Below are 18,748 nucleotides of genomic sequence, written 5' to 3'. Positions count from 1 at the left end.
TCCTCCTAACACATGTACACAGGACATAGGTACAATCAAATGTATCCTCAGTAAAAACACATCAGACACGTGTATATACAACAAATATACAATCATCACAACTCCTCCAATCATCACACTAGACAAAAGTGTACACAATATACAAATGGGCAATCATCATATGAACACCGCCTACAAACCATCCCCCACCATACACACTCTACATGTACACAAATACCACAGAGTATAGACAATTCAAAATGTAGACTGTATAAGAATTAAATAGAACATCACAAAGGTCAAGCAAAAGTAACAAGCAGGAAAAACAGCAACCGAACATGATATAAGTTAAGGTAACCTAGTCCGTCAAATAACAACCATGCACTAAGCTCAAAGAAAATCTACATAGAGCCAAGGAAGAAATACCCGCCTTTATCTGTCGATCATGATAAAATAAATCCCACATCGTGATGAACATCCCACATCAAAGTCCTGTATAAATCAATACATATATTTCATTTAGCTAAATTCATATGAATCAAACAGCTAAATTAAAGCCCTAACCCAATTAGGATCACTCTAACCAAATCTGATCTCTAATTAATCCTCCAAATAATCCTTGATCACACTCCTTCTAGATCCCAACTTAATCCATAATCTATTAATCAATCCAAAACTCATTAATCAACACATCTTAAATCCAACTCACATAATTCATCATCAATCAAACACTAATCCAACTTATCATAAATCCTTCCAATCATAAACTAAACAGCCCACATCTAATAATCAATCTAATGATCCCAATGACAAACATGAAATCATGATATTCATCCACCCTACATAATCCATCATTTAATCCATGACTTCGCACAATCAAACACTCATCAACCAAACTACATAGATTACAACCTTAAATGAAATCCGATACATGCTATATTAACCCAATACAATCATCAACACTCCACCAATTCATCTATAATTAGTAACTCATTTACTACTAAACCTAACACCATCATCCCTATTCACAATCCTTCCACATGCTTCTTTGTAATCTAAATTAGACAAAATCAAATAACCATTTGCAATCCTAACAAAACAGATCAATAATAGATCAGAAGAAACACACTTACCTTAAAGGAGGCAACAAATCCAATAGCTCAACAACCCTCCACTAACCTCTGGACACAACCACCAAGAATTCCTTAATAGAACTCCAAGCCTTCATCCAAAACCTTGCTTAACCACAAAAATGTAGAGGACAGTAATCTGCCCGAAGAAATTCCATCTAGGAGCCGTTCCAATGCCTTCCCCTAGTCAAACTTTGCTCTGCTGATATCAACCCTAGCAAAGAATCCATTTCTTCAAGAATCGATCCAATACAATATAAATGGAACCACAACAGAGCAAGAAGTGGTAAGGAGGCAACCATACCTTCTTGTGGCAGAAACCCCTCGTCACGCCATAGAATGGCTGGGATCAAATGTCCCGGCGATCAGAGAAGATTGGTGGCAACCGACTCATACTCACAGTGGAAACCGACCAAGAAGAGGGAAGCTAGGGCTCGATTGAAAGGAGATGGTGGTGCTGCCCAAAGCTAGGGCACAACTCCAAGAAAGGCTCCGGCGTCCCGTGGGTCGACGATTCGCAGCAGCACAAGTGGGAGAGAGGGGAGGGAAGCTCGGAGGCGGTGCGTCGACGTTACCATTGTCAGGGAAGAAAAGCGCCGGCATCAGGGAAAAGGAACGGATCGAGCAGAGATGGAGAGGAATCAGGGAAGAAGGCGACGGTGAATTGCGCACAAAGCGGCCCGCTGAGCAAAAATGGCTCGGATCCGAAGCTCACAGCGTCGACGATGAGAGGCGGTGATGGATCGCCGTCGTCGGGTGCTGATGAGAAGAGAGGCGCGGTGGAGATCGGGAGAGAAAGAATCGGGATGGAAGGAGAAGAAATCGGTTAGGTATATAAACCTAGGTTAATTAAAACTTAGGTTAGTTTAATTAAACGCTAAGTTAATTCCTCAATTAACTCCCACTTAAATGGATATTCCAAAACAGGCTTTCACTGTACCCCGAATTCATCTCCTCAAAATGAGCCGTACGGACTCCATTTAAATCCCGAAAAATTTCTAAAAATTCTAGAAAAATCCAATAAAATTTTTCGTCCAATAACGTTTATTATTTAATTTTGCGGTATCTTACATTGCCGTGCTACGCTCTTGCGACGCTGCAAAGCTCCTCCGACAACGCGCCTCTTTCTTTTTTATTCCTTATTGTTGTCGGTATTTTTTTTTAAGCAATTGTACTTTCATCTGTAATATTTTGAATTGCTAGTGGATTGCCCAACGAAAGCACTCAACGAGTGCAGACCTTGGAGTAGGAGTCGACCAAGGCTCTGAACCAAGTAAATTGCTTTTGTGTTAGCGTTGTTGTTTTCTTATTTATTCTGCTGCGTACTCTCGATAATTTTTTTTAATCGCTATTTACCCCCCTCTAGCGAATTCTCGATCCAACAAGTGGTATCAGAGCAGGTACCGCTCTGATTTGGTGCAACCGCCAATCAAACAAGGGGGTGAAACCTTTCTTTTTCATTTTTTTTGGTCTTCAATTTTTCGTTATATTCCAAACTGGTATTGTTACATTTTTGGAAATCTTCTCGTCACAATTAATCTTAATTAGTGCAACACCAATTCAGTTCTAAGATTCTTTTTATCCCGCACTACTAATCCAAAACCAAGTCTTGGGATTTTCTTTGTTTCTTTATTTAATTGTGTGCAGGACAAAAATATCTCAAGTCGAAGGCTTCAGCACAGTACGTCCCCCCTATTTAATGGAGACAATTTCCCATATTGGAAGAAGTGGATGGAGGTCTACCTGAAGACTGACTTCGACCAATGGTTCAGCATCACCAGAGGCTACAAGGTGTCGGTCGACAACTCCGGAAATCCACTGGACCCGGAATAGTGGACTCCGGACATGAGAAAGAAATCTTCTATAGACTTCAAGGCTCTTAATACTCTACAGTGCGGGTTGATGAAGGAAGAGTTGAACCAAGTAGGACCACATCAAAATGCAAAAGAATTATGGGACAAGTTGGTTGAACTACATGAAAGAACGAGTGACGCTAAGGTAACTAAGCGCGACCTTCTATTAAATAAGTTTTTTAATATTAAAATGCAGGAAGGAGAAACGGCGAGGCAACTTCATGCGAGGATTAAAGACATCCTCAATGGACTCTATACGATAGGACACCAAATGGAGAACCACGATCTAATCAGGTATGCGTTGAATGCTTTTCCATGTAATACCTTGTGGGCATCTATCGTGGATGCCTACAAGATTTTAAAAAATTTATCTAAGTTAAAATTAGACGAACTGTTTTGCGAATTAGAATTGCACGAGCAAACTAACGCCGGGACTGAGAAAGGCATCGCTTTAGTTGTAGGTCCCTCTAAGGAAAAGAAAAAGACCAAGCCTGGACTTGGAGAAGAGTCCAACCAAGATTCCAAAGACGAAGAGTACCTGGTGAACCTGGTAAGGAAGATATTCACTAGGAGGAAGAAAATCTTCAGCAAGAAGGACCTGCAGGAGATCAACTCCCCATCTGAACCAAGGAACGTGACTTGCTTCAGGTGCAACAAGAAAGGCCACTACAAGAACGAGTGCCCGAGATTGAAGAGCAACAAATCGAAGACATCCAAGAAGAAGGCTCTCAAAGCAACCTGGGATGACTCCTCATCAGAAGAATCGGAGGCCGAAGATCAGAAGTACTAGAGTCACCTCGTGTTGATGGCCCGCAAAGCTGAATCGGAGGATGAGTCCGAACTCGAATCGAGCCACGAGTCTGTACTCGTTTCCGAAGGTCCCGAAGAGGTATACTCTAATTTGAATAAGAATTTTTTTAAAATAATTACTTGCTTAGATAAGAAATTAACTACATTAGAAAAAGAAAATAAATTGCTCCTTTAGGAAAATCAAAACCTCAAGGAACAAATCATAAATTCTAATCCAACTCAATACTTAACATTGAGGAGGAAAATTCAACATTAAAAATAGAGATTAATAAACTAAAAGATATTCTAGAAAAATTTATAACAAGATCTAAAAATTTAGATCTTATTTTAAATAATCAAAAAACAATTTACAACAAAACTGGACTTGGCTACAAGTCAAGTTCAAATAAAACATTTAAATCACTAATAACCCAACATAAACAACAAAATAAAGTGTGGGTTCCGAAAGCGTGCTTAACTAGAAATTAACCAATATTACATACCCAAAGATAAAATTTATTATGTAAAATCACATAAATCAAATAAAAAACCAAATTACAAATCTAGAACAACAAATTCAAAATTAAACTATCTTAGAACCCATAAAAAATCAGAGTGTCATCAAGTTAAATATAGTTATAAAAGTAACAGACACAAACCTAGAATTAAAACTTAAAAATAACAGATCAATAATTCAGGAGGAAGCTCCAGAATAGCTGGTATATCCAAAAATTAACCTACCCGACAGGATAATCAAAACCAATCTACCTGACAAGGTAATTAGGACTAGTTCAAAGGGAAAATAGTTTAATTTGACCAACGGTACTGGTGAAGTTTTGGATGATAGTATGTTAGGGAAACTATGTCTATGCATGGCTAGGAAGATATGACTTCGACCTGGTGCATTTGGCTCAGTGGAACTTACCGAAGCTACCCTTTACAGATCCTAACCAGTTAGACCAAGGTTTTGTATTAAGTTCAATGGATAGACTATTTGGAAAACCTCGAACGCATGGTTACTTAATGATGTCCAAGTGACTCACCATAGCCTAGAAGATTATTCGAACAATGCATATTTGTTGAGCCCAAAGCTAAACATGAATCTAACATAAAGTTAAACCAAACCCTAAAATTGAACCTAATTCATCTCACAAAATTATAGGATTTCATGATTAAAAACATAGATAGGGTGAGATGACTAAGGACTTAAATTAAATTAAATTAAATTAAAATTTTAAAAAAAAAGAGAAAAAATTATTAAAAAAATCCTTTTAAAAAATTCTTTTAAAAACTTTAAAATTATTTTTTAAAAATTATTTAAAATTATTTTAAAAATTATTTTAAAAACTTTAAAAACTATTTTAAAAATTATTTTAAAAATTCTTTTAAAAAAAACTTAAAAAAAAAATCTTTTAAAAATTGTTTTAAAAACTTTAACATTCAAATTCTTTTAAAAATTGTTTTAAAAAACTTTAAAATTCTTTTAAAAATTATTTTAAAAACTTTAAAAACTCATTTAAAAATTATTTTAAAAATTTTATTTTAAAAACTTTAAAAACTCTTTTAAAAATTATTTTAAAAATAATTTTAAAAAAACTTTAAAAATTATTTTTTCTTTTAAAAACTTTAAAATTCCTTTAAAAATTATTTTTAAAACTCTAAAATTATTTTATAAATTATTTTAAAAACTTTAAAATTCTTTTAAAAAAACTTTTAAAATTATTTTAAAATTTATTTTTAAAATTCTTTAAAAATTCGTTTAAAAAAATTTAAAAATTCATTTTAAAAATCCTTTAAAAATTAATTTTAAAAAATTCATTAAAAATCAATTTTCTTTAAAAATCAATTTTAAGAATTCTTTAAAAATCTTTTTAATTTAAAACATCTTTTTAACTTAAACTTAATATCAACTCAAACCTTTATCTAAACAACTAAAGAATCATTTTTAATTAAAGATCAAACTCGGACGAATCCTAATTGTAAAATACCGGAAAAGGGCGAATAACCATAAGGAAATTTTTTGAAATTTTTAAAAATTTTCTTGGAATTTTTCGGAGCTCGTATAGCTTAGGTTATGGGGATAAATATTTATGCTACCCATTTAAACGAGAAAATGTTTGATTTTCTTTTAATTTCTCTTTTTCTTTTTCTTTCTTTTTTCTTTCCTTCCTTCGTTTCCTCACGTGCGCCCGAGCCGTCCCTGACGCCGAACCCGTGCCCGTGCCCTAAGCCATCAACGTCGTCTGCTCCTTTTCCTAACCGGCGCCGCATGCGACGGTTTCCTTCTTCCTCGCGATTAAAGTCGTGGCCGAGGATTTTTCATCTCCTCTCTTCTTCTCCACTTTGTCTTCCCCTAACCCAACGCACGCGATGCCCCATTTCCTCCTCTCATCTTCTCTGTGAGCCGCTCCACTCGATTCCTCTTTGGCCGGAGCAGTGCTTCTTGGTCGGTGATGCCCTTGTGAGCCTGAAACAATGGTGTCGCATCCCTTCTCCCACACCGAAAACCTCCTTCCTCCCTCACTCTCTCGCGACACCACCCGTTCCTTTCTCCTGACCTCTACCTCGCATCGCCCACAGCTGACGCTGTCGCATGGAGCAGCGCCACACTGTGCCCTAGTTTCCACTGCCGCAGTTGCATAGCTTCATCCCCACTACCGATAGTGACATCGTGCCCTAGATCTGCCTTTGCGCGCCACTTCCGACCACCGGTTTGGGCTACTCCAGCCTATCTGAACCCTAGCCGACGATCCAGCAACGACGACCTTCTTCTTCCTTGATCCGATCAGTGCGGAGATTTCCAACAAGAATAGTGGTGTTTTTTCGAGGATTTCCTGGCAGCAACGATCCTTGGCTGAGGATCAACAGAAGAGGGTTGTGAGGAAGAGGTAAGGTCAGTAGGTTATGTCTGGAATTAGGATGTTTTGCGGATCAGTGATCTTCCTTCTTGATTTGTTTAGTGCAAGTGGAAACCACCAGCAGCTACCCTTCACTAGTAGCAATCAACGGCTATGAATTTAGGTAAGGAGTAGGGTAATGAAATGAATATTGCTTATGTGCTTGAATTAGGTATGAGGTAGACTTCATGATTAGTATAATTGATGTAGGTTGGATTATTAATCTAATGGGTTGATTGGGGATTAGGTAACTAACCCTAATTAACCGTTGGATTTAATTTAGGTAGGTTGAGGTTTAGGGTTTAGGATTTTTCCCTAAATTATTCTTAAGGATTTTATTTAGTTATTCATTTGAATTGTAGCTAAATAAAAATGTCTATATATTGGTGACACAGGACTTTGACGCGAGACGAGCATCTCGACATCAAATTTGGACCGGATTGGACCTTTCTATTGGAGGCGGGTACCTTGACTTATCTATTTTGATATGTCATGTTGATATACTTAGTAGTATTTAACAAGTAGTAATATTTATGTCCATTTTTGCATTGGTATGTCATTATCTATTACCTGAGCATGCTGTATTTATTTCCTATTGTTGCATTCATGTTCCTATGATTATATATGACCTTAAGGTAATGACATACCATGCCTTATTATGTTCAGGACATTGATTTATTTTACCATACCTGACCTGTGTACCTAAATCATATTATTTGATCCATATGTCTTTTGGTACACATTTTGGTAGAGATGGATAGGATCAGGATATTTCCATGCTTAGTGTCAATCTGATACCAATTTATTTGGTATCAGAGACAAGTTTCGGATGCTTGGTTTTCATATTTTGGTTTTGTGTGTTAATTCGATACCAATTAATTTGGTATCAGAGCAGGTTACGATACCTGCTTTTCATGTTTTGGATTTGAAAGTTAGCCCAAGTTTGCGAGTCAAACTGGGTACTTTCAAATTTGTACGGATTTCTGTTATGTTTATGTTTTGGAATTCCATTTTGGATCTGTACGGATTTTCGTCGATTTTCTTGTAAAGGATTCCGAGGTTATATATGGGGACTAGACAATGACGGAACATCTCTAGACGACAAATAGGTAAAAAAAGGTAATTTTATAATTTTGTTACTTGTAGTAATATCTGAGTTATAACTTAACAGATATGAGGAGATCTACACGTGCATCTGCGATGAGACGTGGTGTTGGACGACCACGTAAGAGGACTTTGGAATCTCTAGCAACGGACTTGCCAGAGATGCCTACTGGGGTTGAGCTTGTCAGTTAGGGACAGACTCATGATACTGCGGGTGAGTCGGGCTCTCAGACTTCAGTGGCTTCGTTAGAGGTACCCACCCATACATTATACACTGTACCACCCGGGGCAAACCGGTACCTCCACTAGCGGAGCTAGCGGTGTACGCAGCACCACCGCCACCTGGACTTACCGTGTACCTGACACCAGCGGCACCCGTGCCCCCAGTGCCTACAGTGTACTTAGCACTTGCACCAGCGGTACCGGTTGCTCCATTTCCGTACCACCACCTACCGTACCTCCAGTCGTGGCCATTCATATAGACCCTGCAGTACCACCAGTGGTACATGCTCCAGCTTATGCAGCAGCACCGGGAGTACCTCCCCCGGTCTATTCAGCGGTACTACCTGTACCACCAACTCCAAGAATTCCGCCAGTTTCCGCGACGATCCCTACCCACCTCACTGATATTATCGCGGCACGAGCCCGTATTCCAGCATTAGCAGAGTCGATAAAGAGTCGATTCACACTATTCCATGGGGAAACTGATCCGAGCATGGCCAATCCTGGATAGAGACCATTGAACATACCTTTTTCTACATGGCTTGCTCCAAGTGGGAGAAAGCAGAGCTGGCTGCTTTCCATCTACGGGATGAGGCCGACACCTGGTGGGATACGCAACATTCCATTATTGGTGAGCAGAATATTACTTGGGTGAGTTTCAGAGAGGCTTTTGAGAGCCAGTATTGCCCACGAGCATATCAGATGACTCGTCGACAGGATTTTCTGAGTCTGTGATAGAACAACCGCTTGGTGACAGAGTACAATGCTGAGTTTAATCGGTTGGCCAGATTTTATCCCGAATTAGTTGCTAAGGATAGATCCCGCATGCTTCAATTTACCCAGGGACTGGATGGGCATCTACAAGTAAAGATTGCTGGTTTTGGTAATTCTTCCGACATAGAGACATTGGACAGAGCCCTGATGATAGAGTCAGCTCACCAGAGAGAATACCCGGACAAGAAAAAGAAACAGATGGACTGGACATCTGGACAGATCCAGCAGCCACAGGCTACGCAACACGGCAGAGTAGTCTCCTATGCTTCTCGTCAGTTAAAGGAGCATGAAAAAAACTACTTTGTACATGATCTGGAGCTAGCCGCCATTATCTTTGCTTTAAAGATTTGGCAGCATCATTTGTACGGTATTACCTTTGAGATTTTCACAGATCATAAGAGTCTCAAATATATTTTCACCCAGAAGGAACTTAACCTCTGACAGAGGAGATGGATGGAGTTCTTGAAGGATTATGACTGTACCATTAGCTACTACCCAGGGAAAGCTAATGTGGTTGCTGATGCACTCAGCAGGAAGTCCAGAGGGGCTTTGGCTTGCCACCGAACTTTAGTCACAGACTTGATTCAGGGTTTCTCTAAGTTGGGCCTTGAGGAGCAGGGACAGACAGAGGGAGGTATTTTGGTTACTATGGTTGCTTAGTTATCGACCAGGACGAGGATCCGAGAGGCCCAGGCAGGTGATCAACATTTTTAGTTCATTGGTAGTCAGATAGCTGCCGGGCAGCAAACAGGGTTCACCTGAGATGATGCGGGTATTATATATTTCCGAGGCCGATTATGCGCACCTCCATCTCACCCGGTCAGGGAGGAGTTACTTTAGGAGGCTCATCACTCCCAATTTGCTATCCACCCAGGCGGGATCCGCATGTATTAGGATTTGAGGTGTTCCTACTGGTGGAACGACATGAAGAAAGACATTGCAGAATTCGTAGCTAGATGTCTTGTTTGTCAGCAGGTGAAGGCTGAGCACTAGAGACCTACCAGATTACTTCAGTGGATTCCAATTCCTAAGTGGAAATGGGAACACATTACCATGAATTTTGTGGTGGGTTTGCCTAGGACATGATGAGGCCATGCCGCGATTTGGGTAATCGTTGATCGATTAACCAAATCAACGTACTTCTTAGCGATCTGGAAGACTGATTTCCTAGATCGATTGGCAGATCTGTATTGCTGGGAGATCATCAGATTACATGGTGTTACTTTGAGTATTATTTTGAATAGAGACCCTCGGTTCACATCCCAATTCTGGCAGAGTCTGCAGCAGACTTTGGGCACTCAGCTCCGTTTCAGTACAACTTTCCATCCGCAGACTGATGGACAGTTAAAGCTGACCATTCAGACTCTAGAGGACTTGCTGAGGTCTTGTGTATTAGATTTTGGAGGCAGTTGGGAGGACCATTTGCCATTGGTAGAGTTCGCCTACAACAACAGCTTTCATTCGGTTATCCAGATGACACCGTTTGAAGCATTGTATGGTAGGCCTTGTCGGACACCCACCCTCTAGGAGGAGGTTGGGGAGGCTCGACTACTAGGGCCTTATAGAGCTTAGCAGGAGGTAGAGTTTGTCTGTACTATCAGACGGAGGATGTCAGAGGCGCAGGACCACCAGAAGAGTTATGTTGATCAAAGACAGAGACCCTTGGAGTTCTCTACAGGCGACCATGTATTTCTACGAGTCTCACCCATGAAAGAGGTGAAGAGACTTGGCCTCCGAGGTAAGCTAGCTCCGTAATACATTGGACCTTTCTAGATTTTGGAAAGGATTGGAGTGGTAGCTTATCGTCTGGCACTGCCACCATCCTTGGCAGGCGTTCACGAAGTATTCCATGTGTCTATGCTGAGGAGATATATATCCGACCCGACAGATGTGCGGACAGATATCTCAGTTTATATTCAGCCTGACGTTACCTACGAGAAGGTACCAGTATGGATTCTGGATCAGAAAGAGCGTCAGCTGTGGAACAAGACTATCCGGTTAGTTAAAGTCGGATGGCGGCATCATTCGGACGATGAGGCTACCTTGGAGCTTGAGGATACGATCTAAGCTCGATACCCCCATCTTTTCACTTGAGGTATGTGGGTTAAATTTACCGTTCAGCATTTATAATCTTTATCTGTTGTTAGTACTTGCCGATGGTAGATAACGAAATTTAAGGATCAAATTTTTTATTAGTGGGGGAGAATGTAAAATATCGAAAAAGAGCGAATAACCATAAGGAAATTTTTTAGAATTTTTTAAAAATTTTTGGAGCCCGTATGGCTTAGGTTACAGGGATAAATATGGATCACGGGAAAGCCTGTTTAGGCTACTCCATTTAAACGAGGAAATGTTTGTTTTTCTTTTTATTTCTCTTTTTTTTTTCTTTTTCTTTTTCTTTCCTTCCTTCGTTTCCTCACGCGCGCCCGAGCCGTCCCAACGCCGAACCCGTGCCCGTGCCCTAAGCCATCGACGTCGTCCGCTCCTTTTCCTACCGGCGCCACACATGACAGTTTCCTTCTTCCTCGCGATTAAAGCCGTGGCCGAGGATTTTTCATCTCCTCTCTTCTTCTCCACTTTGTCTTCCCCTAACCCGACGCACGCGATGCCTCATTTCCTCCTCTCATCTTCTCTGTAAGCCACTCCACCCGATTCCTCTTCGGCCGGAGTAGTGCTTCTCGGTCGGTGATGCCCTTGTGAGCCTGAAACAGTGGTTTCGCCTCCCTTCTCCCACACCAAAAACCTCCTTCCTCCCTCACTCTCTCGTGATGCCACCCGTTCCTTTCTCCTAACCTCTTCCTCGCGTCGCCCACAGCCGACGCTGTCGCACGGAGCAGCGCCGCACTGTGCCCTAGTTTCCACTACCGCAGTCACCTAGCTTCATCCCCACTACCGACAGTGACATCGTGCCCTAGATCTGCCTCTGCGCGCCACTGCCGACCATCGGATCGGGCTACTCCAGCCTCTCTGAACCCTAGCCGGCGATCTAGCAACGACGACCTTCTTCTTCCTTGATCTAATCAGTGCGGAGGTTTCCAACAAGAATAGTGGTGTTTTCACAAGGATTTCCTGGCAGCAACGATCCTTGGCTAAGGATCAACAGAAGGGGGCTGTGAGGAAAAGGTAAGGTCAGTAGGTTATGTCTGGAATTAGGATGTTTTGTGGATCAGTGATCTTCCTTCTTGATTTGTTTACTGCAAGTGGAAACCACCAGCAGCTACCCTTCACCAGCAGCAATCAACGGCTGTAAAGACGGCTGTGAATTTAGGTAAGGAGTATGGTAATGAAATGAATATTGTTTATGTGTTTGAATTAGGTATGAGGTAGACTTCATGATTAGTATAATTGATGTAGGTTGGATTATTAATCTAATGGGTTGATTGGGGATTAGGTAACTAACCCTAATTAATAGTTGGATTTAATTTAGGTAGGCTGAGGTTTATGGTTTAGGGGTTTTCCCTAAATTGTTCTTAAGGATTTTATTTATCTATTCATTTGAGTTGTAGCTAAATAAAAATGTATATATATTGGTGACACAGGACTTTGACGCGAGACGAGCATCTCGACGTCGGATTTGGACCTTTCTATTGGAGGTGGGTACCTTGACTTATCTATTTTGATATGTCATGTTGATATGCTTAGTAGTATTTAACAAGTAGTAATATTTATGTTCATTTTTTACATTAGTATGCCATTATCTATTACCTGAGCATGATGTATTTATTTTCTGCTATTGCATTCATGTTCCTATGATTATATATGACCTTAAGGTAATAACATACCATGCCTTATTATGTTCAGGACATTGATTTATTTTACCATACCTGACCTGTGTACCTAGATCATATTATTTGATCCATATGTCTTTTGGTACACATTTTGGTAGAGATGGTCAGGATCATAATATTTTCATGCTTAGTGTCATGCATCATCTCGCATGATTGCATGTTGTGCGATTGTTGGCTCCATTATTGTTGAGCACATCACCAGTTACATGGATCTGCACACACAACCACTCATGGGTTAGTGGTTTTTATCAGGCAGGGTATGTTGCAGCAGGTTGCTCTGTTAAGGGCTCTGCTGGTCCACTCATGGGTAGTGTGACGCATCGTGGTAGAAGGACAGGGATCCCTCATCTGGACTGGCTCAGGGAGATGAGAGCATTGAGCTCCCCCACTTATGATTTGGGGTAAGGAGGATAGGTGTACTTCGACAGTATCCCGTCCATTCGGTCACTCATCAGGAGCAGTGATGGCAGAGTGCACGGTTGTCACAGTCCTACCCGCTCGGTCTCACCATCGTGTGTGAGACGGCTGACTGGCAGTAGGGGTGACTAGGACATGTCATTGACATCATACGCATTGATGCATTTATTGCTTATGTTTGTTGCACTTTATATGTTGCATATTGGGTGGATGCGCATGTTTGACATGCATACAGGATTTATGATACTTTCGTTCTAACGACCTTGTTATCCCTATACCTAGGTCCTGGTTAGTACGGATAATCCTGCTCCTTACAGTTTGGCATTTTTCATATCATATGTATATCCAGGAGACTGTACGCATATTTATTATTAGTTGTTATTTCTTACTATGCATGTCAGTAGTTACCCGCTGAGGAGTTGACTCACCCCGTTGATATTACTATTTCAGGTTGAGGCTGTCCGGAGGATTTCCAGTCGCTAGTCCCCCTGTAGATCGCAAGGATGCTTGTTTGGTCTTTTGGTTTTTCTTATTATACTATTTAGACTATGTTTTAGACTTGTATCTTTTTGACACTTGGATCTTGTATGGTCCTTTATTTGTCGATGGGGTATTATTTGGAGATGTTCTGCTACATGCCTGCCTGGTCGGCAGAAGAGGTTAGTTGATTTTATTTGCGTCATTGTGATTTGAGTTTTATGGGTGTAGTTGAGTAGGAATATGATTTGAGTTTTATGAGTGAAGTGGAGTAGGATCTTTGGGATGATTTTTCTTATCATTGTTTAGTGGATTGTGATACTAAACTGTGTGGTATGTTTATTGGTTAATCCTAGGAAAACGTATCGATTCCACTGTACAAAAATTTTTGTACAAGTGTCGAACCTTTCCTTAAATAACCTATTGTGTTCTTTAGAAGTTAAATTAGGAATCACCGATGGAACTTAACATCATTGATTCAAAATTTAACTTATCTGTTCTTAATAGTTTGGATTTGAATCGCAAATGGAACTTAACACTATTAATTCAAATCAACCTAAGTTATTAATTTCATTAAATATTAATTTTCAAAATTAGCTTCCAGGACTGCATGGCGAGGCACATGGCCTTCTTGGATATGGGAGCAACCACCACCGCCTAGACAAAGCCTTTTAAGGAAAGCTAATATTTAACTTCCTTAAATAACTCTTGGTTAACCAAAAAGAACAATCGAATTACAAATTCAAAAAAGAAGAAAACACAAACTCGAAAAATAAATTCGAAAAACTAGATCTAATTGCCTCTTGTATTTAGAATTCTTACAAAGAAAATAACTAGTATGATGCGGAAGAAAATTACTAGTTATACCTTCTCTTTGTAAGCTAATGACCTCGAGATCTTCTGCAGTATTCCTCGCCTCGCCTTGGACATCGTGTGGGCGACGATCCTCAAAGATAAACACCACCCAAAAGAGCTTCTCCTCCTTGTAATATTCGGCCACCACCACCACAATAGAAAAGAGAGCAAAGGGAGAAGAGAGGGAGAGAGGGGTCGACCACCAAGAGAGTCTCCAAGCCAAAGAATAAGAGTTGTATCTCATGAAGCCCCCTCATCCCTTCTTTTATATTACTTGCCCAAGGCAAATAAGGAAAAACTTTTTACAAAAAATAAAATCATCCAAGAGTTTTTCCTTTTTTCCTTTTCTTTCCTCTTGATTGAATCAATCACCAAAATTAATTGATGATGAATTTATTTATTTTGTTATGGTCGGCCCCTTGCTTGGGCACCAAGCAAGGTGGCCGGCCACCTCATCAAGGGAAAAAAGAAATATATTTTTTATAAAATTTTACAAGAAAAACTCTTATAAAATTTTACAAGCTCTCTTTCCTAAAGTAGGAGTTAAAAAAGGAAAGTTCTAAAAATTAAAACCATGTTTTAAAATTTAAAACTTCTCTTATAAAATTTCCATTTTTAACATGATGATAGAAAATTTTAATTTTAAAACTTATCTTCCTTTTTTTCTTAAAACATGAGGATGGTTAAAAAAGAAAAGTTTTAAAACTTTTAAAACTCTCTATTAAAACATGTGGCCAAATTCAAATAAAGAAAGTTTTTAAAATTAAAATCTCTCTTTTAAAATTTATAGTTTTCTACAAAGAGAAGATTTTAAAAATTCAAAAACAACCCTCCTTGTTTGACTATTGTGGCCGGCCCTTTCATGCATGGTCACCAAGCAAAGGGTCGACCCCTATAAAGAGGATGTGGCCGACCCTTGCTTGGTCACCAAGTATTGGACCGGCCCACTTCTTGGACACCAAGAAGAGTCTTACATTTGGATGGACTTGAGGCTATAATGAGGCTACAACGGGGACCTAGAGGCGAAATTGATTTTGACCTTCTGATGAGCTTGAGCATCCCGTGTTCGCCCCGAACACACAACTCAAGTTCATCGATAATAACTCATTCCACTAGAGAGTTATTATCGCACTACCGCACCAATCCCAAATTACATTATGGGCTCCTTCTTATCATGAGTGTGTTAGTCTCCCTATGTTTAAGATTATGAATGTCCACTAATTAAGTAAGTTACTGACAACTCACTTAACTAATATCTAGCTCCAAGAGTAGTACCACTCAACTTCATTATCATGTCGGACTAAGTGCACCTACAGGGTTTAACATGACAATCCTTATGAGCTCCTCTTGGGGACATTCTCAACCTAGATAACTAGGACACAGATTCCTTCTATAATCAACAATACACACTATAAGTAATATCATTTCCTAACTTATCGGGCATATTGATTTATCGAGCTAAACCTCACCCTTTGATAAGTCAAAGAAATAAATATTAAATATATGTGTTTGTTATTATATTAGGATTAAGAGCACACACTTCCAAAATAACTAAGGTCTAGTTCATTTACTAAGTCAATACAAAAAGAACTTACCTAAATGGTCCTGCTCAATACACTTAAAGTGTATCAGTGTAATTTATTAGTCAAGATAAAATAATACTTAATTACACTACGACTATTCTGATGGTTTGTTCCTTTCCATTTTAGTCGTGAGCAACTGTTTATAATTTATAGAGAACCGACAACATGATCTTCTGAGTGTGACACCACACTCCATGTTATCTACTATATAAATTAATTGAACAATTACATTTAACAAATAAATATAGATATTGACCAATGTGATTCTTTTATTTCAAAAATAAATGTTTACAAAAGCTTGGCTTTTAGTATACACTTCAACAATCTCCCACTTATACTAAAAGACTAAGTTGCCATATCTGTTGCCATACATCTGATTCTCATCCCCTCCACATGCCGATCAAATGCTTTCACCGGAAGGGCCTCAGTGAAAGGATCTGCTAGGTTATCTGCTGATGCATTTTTGGCGACGACAACTTCTCCTCTCTTGATGATGTCTCGTATCAGGTGGTACTTGCGCTCTATATGTTTACTTACTTTATGGGCTCGTGGTTCCTTCGAGTTTGCAACTGCACCGCTATTATCATAATAAATTGTGATGATCTTGGGTAAAACAGGAATCACATCTAAGTTCATTAGAAAATTCCTGAGCCATACAGCTTCTTTGGTTGCCTCAGAGGCTGCCACATACTCAGCTTCCATGGTTGAGTCCGAGACGCATTTCTGCTTAACACTCCTCCATGCAATGGCTCCACCTCCTAGAGTAAACACACAACCTGATGTAGATTTACTATTGTCCCTATCTGATTGGAAGTCCGAATCCGTGTAACCCACAGGGAGCAAATCGTCTCCTTGATAGACTAGCATATAATCTCTAGTCCTTCTTAGGTACTTTAATATATGTTTTACAGCAGTCCAATGTCCTTGTCCAGGGTTACTCTGATATCTGCTAACCATGCCCATAACAAAATAGATATCAGGTCTCGTACACAACATTGCATACATAAGGCTTCCTATAGCCGAAGCATAAGGAACTGCCTTCATGTCCTCTATCTCCTTTGAGGTCTTCGGAGACATCTCTTTAGATAAGGCTACTCCATGCCTAAAAGGTAAGAAACTTTTCTTAGAGTTTTGCATGCTAAAACGAGCAAGGATTGTATCTATATATAAAACTTGGGATAGGCACAATATTCTTTTCTTGCGATCCCTTATAACTTTGATCCCAAGAATGTGAGCACATTCTCCTAAATCCTTCATATCAAATTGTTTGGACAACCATACCCTTATGCCCGATAATACCTTGACATTGTTGCCAATTAACAAAATATCATCTACGTATAGTACAAGAAATACCACCATATTTTCGTTACACTTCTTGTATACACAAGACTCATCCGGACACTGAATAAATCCATATGACTGGATTACTTCATTAAACCAGATGTTCCAAGATCTTAAAGCTTGCTTCAGTCCATAAATGGACCGATTGAGCTTGCACACTAGATGCTCTTTGCCCTTTTCAATGAACCCTTCTGGTTGCTTCATATGGATGTTTTCTTCAAGACTTCCATTAAGAAAAGCTGTCTTGACATCCATTTGCCAAATCTCATAATCCATATGAGTGGCAATGGATAAGAGTATCCGGATAGACTTAAGCATGGCTACCGGTGAAAAAGTCTCCTCATAATCGATTCCCTCTTTCTGAGTATACCCTTTCGCAACAAGCCTTGCTTTGAAGTGTTAGAGTGTATACTAAAAGCCTAGCTTTTGGTATAAACATTTATCTAGAAATAAGAATCACATTGGTCAAATGTCTACATTTATGATAAATGTAGTTGTCAATTTATTTATATTGTAGATAACATGGTGTGTGGCGTCACACACAGAGGATCATGTTATCAGTACCTTATAAATTATAAACAGTAGCTCACGACCATAATGGAAAGGAACAAACCATTGAAAGGTCGTAGTGTAATTAGGTATCAGTTTATCTTGACTGTATAATTACACTAGTACACTCAGAGTGTATTGAGTAGGACCATTTGAGGTCGTTTCTTTTATACTGACTTTATAAAGAAACAAAGACCTCTGTTATTATGGAAGTGTGTGCTCTTAATCCTAATATAATAACAAGCACATATATTTGATATTTATTTCTTTAATTTATCAATGGGTGAGATTTAGTTCGATGAATCAATAAGCCCGATAAGTTGGGAAATGATATCACTTATAGTGTGTGTTGTTGATTATAGAAGGAAACTGTGTCCTAGAGATACTAGGTTGATAATGTCCCCAAGAGGAGCTCATAAAGATTGTCATGTTAAATCCTGCAGGTGGACTTAGTCCGACATGACGATAAGGTTGAGTGGTACTACTCTTGGACTAAGATATTAATTAAATGAGTTGTCAGTAACTCACTTAATTAGTGGATATTCGATATCTTAAACACAGGGAGACTAACACACTCATAATAAGAAGGAGCCCAAAAATGTAATTTGGGATTGGTGCGGTAGTTCAATAATAGTTCTCTAGTGGAATGAGTTATTATTGATAAAATTAAGTTGTGTGTTCGGGGCGAACACGGGATGCTTAATTTTATCGGGAGACCAAAACTAATTCCTCCTCTCGGTCCCTATCGTAGCCTCTTATTTATAGAGTACTATACCCACCTATACCCACCTTCTATACCCACCAATAGGGGGCCGGCCAAGCTGGCTTGGGAACCAAGCTAGGGCCGGCCTAGGTATAAATTGGGGTGGCCGGCCTTAGCTTGAACCCAAGCCAGTGGGGGCCGACCAAATTAAATTAAAAAGGAATTTTAATTTTAATTTTTATTATGTGGAAGAAATAATTTATTAAAGAGAATTAAAATTAAAATAT

At 39.4% G+C, this 18,748-nt stretch overlaps 1 long non-coding RNA gene across 1 annotated transcript; it reads left to right on the top strand.

Annotated features, from left to right (window-relative positions):
• Window positions 1–11,011: 11,011 nt before the first annotated feature.
• LOC122029722 lies at window positions 11,012–13,626 on the top strand. The gene is made up of 3 exons (XR_006125163.1): window positions 11,012–12,016; window positions 12,288–12,341; window positions 13,404–13,626. It is a non-coding gene; the product is annotated as an uncharacterized LOC122029722 (long non-coding RNA).
• The last annotated feature ends 5,122 nt before the right edge of the window (window positions 13,627–18,748 follow it).

Source organism: Zingiber officinale, chromosome 10B, assembly GCF_018446385.1.
Source record: "Zingiber officinale cultivar Zhangliang chromosome 10B, Zo_v1.1, whole genome shotgun sequence".
Classification (NCBI taxonomy): Eukaryota; Viridiplantae; Streptophyta; class Magnoliopsida; order Zingiberales; family Zingiberaceae; genus Zingiber; species Zingiber officinale.
Note: the sequence above shows the minus strand (reverse complement) of the source record. Positions and strands in the feature narration are given on the sequence as shown.